The sequence below is a fragment of the Sturnus vulgaris genome, unplaced genomic scaffold (assembly GCF_052056855.1).
Source record: "Sturnus vulgaris isolate bStuVul1 unplaced genomic scaffold, bStuVul1.hap1 Scaffold_87, whole genome shotgun sequence".
NCBI lineage: Eukaryota > Metazoa > Chordata > Aves > Passeriformes > Sturnidae > Sturnus > Sturnus vulgaris.
In genome coordinates this window covers 950,588-956,587 of record NW_028276756.1, presented here as the reverse complement: position 1 = coordinate 956,587, position 6,000 = coordinate 950,588, and positions in this window count along the sequence as shown.

The window sequence follows — 6,000 nt, the reverse complement described above, 5'->3', positions numbered from 1 at the left end:
ATTCCAAGATCAGCCAGACCTGTCAGGTGGCCCCCAGGAAGGGAAACCATGCAGATGTGTTCCATCCCCCCTTGCTTCCATGAGGCCCTGCAGGGTCACAATGGCCCTTTGGTTCCATGGGGTCCCACAGTGTCACAGTGGCCCCTTCATTTCAGAAGGCCTCCAAGTGTCTCAATGCTCTCCATGGTTCCATGGGGCCCCACAGTGTCCCCATGGTCTCCACAGGAAGGGGACCACAGAGCTCCAGTGTTTCAGGGGCTGATGAACTGCAGTCACGAGAGGCCAAAGTCAGCCAGACCTGTCTGCAATGGCAGCTTTTGTGTAGGAGCAATCTTGGGATCCAGGACTTTTGGAGCTGGAATCGCAATTTCAGCCATGAGTGCCAGGAGAAGGATTTTGTTTGTTTCCATAGGATGGAAAGCACAGAGCCCCAGTGTTTCAGGGTAGAATAGAGATGGCCAGCAGAGGCTAAGGCCAACCAGACCTCAGTGTCCTGGCAGCTTTTATTCCTTGCAGATAGGAATTTTGGAGGAAAAGTTCCAAATATGACCATCAGTGCCTGTGCAGGAAGAAACGTTCTTTTCCATAGGAAGGAATACACCGAGTCCCAGTGTTTGAAGGCAGGGTGAGAGCTGGCCCTCAGGAAGACAAGGGCAGCAAGACTTGTTGGAAATCGCAGCTTTTGTCTGGGAGCAATCCCTGGATATTGGGAATTTTGGAGGGGAAATCCCATTTTGGCTAGGGATGATTGAATGAGAAGGACAATTATTTTCCATTTGAAGGAAAGCCCAGAGCCCCAGTGTTTCAGGGGCATATGAGAAGAGAACCTCAACATGCCAAGGTCAGTTGGACCAGTCAGGCCAAACCACTAGACCTGTTACTTGTTCCCTTGTTTCCATGGGGCCCTGCAGTGTCATACTGGTTCCATGAGGCCCAGATGTGTCACACTGGACTCTTGTTTCCTTGGGGCTCCACAGTGTCACAATGGTCCCTTGTTTCCATGAGCCCTTGCAGTGTCACAATGGACTCCTTGGTTCCACGGGGCCACAAAGTGTCACAGTGGCCCCTTGGTTCAGTGAGGCCTGTGATGCCTTAAGATTTTAACCTCTATATTTTTTAAATCCTGTACTGCATTTTGACATAACTCTAAACTCCATATAATGTGTTAGTTAACTTTCTTTACATTTAGGTCAGACAAAACAATTCCTCTAGGCCTGAAACTCAAGGACACCCTAAAGCCTCAGGCTCTGAAAAGTATAAACAAAAGTGAATTGGGGAGAGGGAGCAAACTGGGGGAATATGACTTCAATACCTGAAGCTGTAATTGGAGGATTAACCCCTGATATGCAAACAGACCCAACTTAAATCTGTCTGAAAAACTTGTCACCCCTGTCCATCTTGGGTGTAGCCTTTGGGAGGCTTTTGACTGTCCAAGGTGAATCTATTGAAGGCCTTTAATAAATACCCACTTTATTCCCTTAACCTTGTCTAGCCTCTGTTCCAGATAGCCACTCCAAGGCATCACCTGTAGTGACAGAATTGTCTCCATGATTCCATAAGGCCCTGCAGTGTCACAACAGACCATTGATTCCATGAGACCCCACAGTGTCACTAGGGTCCCCTTGTTTCCAAAATGCCCCAAAATGCCACGATGGCCCTTTAGTTTCAGAAAGCCTCAAACTGTAAAAATGCTCTCCTTTATACCATGATGCCCTGTACTGCACCAAAGTTCTCCTTGGTTCCATGGTGTCAGAATGGCCCCTTTGTCCCATGGAGCCCCACACTGTCACTGTGCTCCCCTTGATTCCATGAGGCCCTGCCGTGCTACAATGGCCCCAATGGCTACAATGGTCTCCAGGGAGACTCTCTACAACCACCTGAACAGAGGCTGTAGTCAGGTGGGGGTTGGTCTCTTCTCCCAGGCAACCACTGACAGAATGAGAGGACACAGTCTGAAGGTGAGCCAAGGACAGATTAGCTTTGATATCGGGAAAAAATTCTTCACTGAAAGGGTGATTGGGCACTGGAATCTTCTGCCCAGGGAGGTGCTGGAGTCACCATCCCTGGAGGCATTAAAAAAAACAACCTTGGATATGGCACTCAGAGCCATGGATTAGTTGATGAGGTGATGTTAGGTCATAGGTTGGACTTGAGAATCTCAAAGGACTTTACCAACCTCATTCATTCTCTGATTCTGTTTCATAGTAGTCTCCATTGTTCCATGAGGGCCTGCAGTGTCACAAGGAATGTTTGGTTTCATGAGTCCCCACAGTGTAATAACGGACCCTCAGTGCCAAGAGGTTTCACAGTGTCACAATGGTATTTTGGTTACAATGAACTTCTGGTTCCATGAGCTTTCATACTCTCAGCAACAGTTCTGTAGTGTCATAATGCACCCATGGTTGCAGGAGGTTCCACAGTGTCACCAGGGCCTCCTTGGATCTGCAGTATAACAGTGGGCCTTTGGTTCCATGTGGCCCCACTCTGTCACAATGGATTTTGGTTCCATGAGCTCCCAGAGTGTCAAAAAGCCCCTTTGTTTCTTGAGGTTCCATAGTGTCACAGTTGATTCCTTGATTCAGTGAGGCCCCGCTGTCACAAAATCTCCAAAATATCAGAATAAGACTCCTGAACACTAATTTGGTGTTGAAGAGGGCATCATTTATTCAGGCCTGAGGTCCAGCAGGGGAAAACACTAAACCTTACATAGACATGTGATGCTAAGAGCATGTTGCTCATGTACAACTGCTACATGTGTATTACAATTTATCCATTACCATAAAATCAACCCCAAGCTCCCAGTTCACTCCTTGCTTTTTCTATCACTGCATTCTTGAGCCAGCTGTCATTTTCTTTTGCAACCATCCCTGCCAGGAAAACAGTGCCTCAAGGCCTCGTTTCTCTAATGAAAGTCCAAACACAGTAAAAATTGACTGAAACCTTTTGACATCAAGGCCAAGGCTCTGTGTGTGCAGGCAGAGGCAGGCAGGAGGCAGAGCTGTCAGCAAAGGAAGGGGCCAGCGAGGTGGGGCAGCCGGGGGATGACGACAGCCTGCAGGGACAGAGGCGCAGGGCATGGACACCGTAGGACAGCCTGGGCTGCAGAGGCCACAGGGATGGGCAGCAGCTGAAAGGCCCTGACACAGCCAACTCCTGCAGCACTTGGGCTATGCAGGCTGGCCCTGGGCCTGAGGCCAGCAGGGGACAAGTGAGCCTTGCTGTGCTGGGGCCTCATTGCCTCCTTGTCCCTGCTCAGCAGCCTGGCAGGGGCCGCCCCATGGTGCTGCCCTTGGCATTGCACATGCCCAGAGCCCAGTGGGCCGGGAAGAGCCCTGAGCAATGAGGGAGGGACAGGATGTGCCTTGCCAGGGGCTGGGGCTCAGCCCTTGGCCCTTTGCATTCCTGAAACACATCCAGGTTTGCTCAGCATCAGAGACACCTTTGCCTTGTTTGTCCCCACCTGTCATCAGTGCCTCCAGTGTTCTGCTGTGACTGCAACCTGGGGACACTTTCTGAGTCCTGTCCCTCAGTGGAGTCCATTAAAACTTCAGGAAACTTTTGAGTTTGAATATGATTTTGACTTCGGAGAAGTTTTCCTTCAACTCCCTCTCAGGGACTGATGTCCAGGGACTCAGCACTGTTGAAAAATCCCAGCTCTACAGAGATGGGGAAACTGAGAGGCACTTTTTAAAAAAGATTTTTTTCCATTTTCAGTCTTCTTGAAGGGTGAAACATAAGAGGTGTAAAACTCCATGCCATTCTATCTGAAGCCAACTTATTTCCTCGTTATAAAACCTTAGAAATATTTCTTAGCCTATTATCTTTTGCCACACAATGGTGCTAATAATTCTAATGCCAATCATCTATTATTTTACAACACACGATCTTGCCAAAATGCATATTTAACAGTTCTAATTCTCCAAAATATCTGATCTTTTTGCAAGGCCATTGTTTGAAACTTGTTTCTAGTTCAATCTCCCTCTCAGCAATGTCTTCTCTATTCCAGGGCCATTCTGAGTCAGCACACCTTATCTCAGAGTTTGCATGCACATGTACAAGACTGTGTGAGCTTTCAGTCAGGCTTTGAGAATCCTTTACAAATAAATTTCTCACAAATATCAATCACAGAATGCTGCAATCACCTCTGCTCTAAAGTGAACAGTAATAAAATACATGCTTCACAATTGGAATGGATATTTCTAAGGAGGTCATTGTCATATTTCTCCATAACTGGAGTTGAAAATCTTCTGAAAGAATTGGATCAGACCAGATGGAAAGCAAGTCAGAACCGTTGCTTTCAAGGAAACCTCTAAAGAATTAAGTATTATTCGAACTCCAAAATTTCTGATATTGTTCATGTGTCCCACTGAGGGACACAACTGAGAAAGTGTCCCCAGGTTCCAGTGAGAGCAGGAAATTGGAGGCAGAGATGACAGGTGGTGTGGGAAATGCAGGCATGGAGAGCTCTCAGGGCCTTGTGCATACAGGCTCAGAGATTGAGATGGATCCAAGGTTTGACCCAAGACCTTGGAGAAATCTTAGACAATCAGAGCATTCAAAGTACAATAGATATAAAACAGGAATATAAGTTTTTAGTATAACTAGATCTATATTTTAGAGCAAACAGAAATATGCATTATGAAAGCAAAGCAGTATGTTAAGTAAGATAATAAAAGATTGTAAAGCTTAGCAATAGAACTTGTTATAATGTTAATTAGAAGTTTAAGATATATCAGTGTAGGTTTGTGAAGTGTTATAAGATTGGTTGAAAAATGACACATTACTGCAAAGCCATGAGAAGGAAAGCAATTAATGATTGGTGTAAAAGGATGCTGGCAAACTTCACACAAGTATTTGATTGGCTAAAAACTAACATAAGGCATTGTAACTAAGAATGAGGAGGCTTCTGATAGTTTGGTGTTGGATGTAACAGCTTTAATGTCTCACCCTTCTATGAGACTGACACCATGAGGCCATAAACCATCTTTGACAACGTCTCTCAGTTGCCCCATCTCTTGTAATATCAATCTCCCAATGCACATTTTCTTGACATCAGACATGACTAATGAAATCAATAGGGACTTATGGACACCAGGTCTATCCCAATAAAGTCAATATGGATTTAGGGACACCTGGTTTATCCATTGAAGTCAATGGGCTTCTGGTGAAATTTGGTCCTAATATAGGCAAATTTGAGGAAAATCTTGGTCTGAATTCTGGGAGTTTCCACTCCAGGATTGTAGTGCTGATGCTCTGGATGTGCTGGATGAATTCCTGGAGGCCAATCCCCAATCCCTGACCCCTCACCTGTGGTCCATGCTGGAGCTGGGCCTCCAGATGAGCCCAAAAATTTCCATTGTTAGCCTGAAATCTGGGAATTCTAAGCCCAAAATTGGTAATTTTAGCATCCAAAATGTTGGGACATCAGCACTACCCCCTGAAGTAAAAGGGGATTGAAGGACACCAGGTCTACTCATTGATAGGGCTTGATTGGGAATAGTTACTCTTTAAACTGGGAGCACTGGGAGGGGCTAAGGGGGGACCCTGGGGTGACTGGGAGCACTGAAGCAAAAGTGAGGCCACTGGGAGGGATTTGTAGAGATAAATGGAGATAAACAGGACTCCAGATCTAACCCATTGAAGTCAATAGGAATTTAGGGACAGCAGCTCTACACTTTAAAGGCAATGGGGTTTAGGGGCACCAGGTCTACCCAGTCGATGCAAAGAGGATGTTTTTAGGGACCCCAGGAGTTTTTGGTGATCCAGGAATCCAAGGGGTAACCAGGAATATCCTGGTGATTTCAAGGGGTATCCAGGTGAGTTTTTGGGGATAACCAGGTGTAGTCTGGCGATTGTTGAGGGGGATCCAGGTGATTTTGGGCAGTATCCAGGTGTACCCTGATAATTTTCAGGGATATCCAGGTAATTTTTGGGGCACGCAAGTGCCCTGACTCACCCTGACAGGCCAGGAGAAGATGATGGCCACCGTCCTCCCAGTCG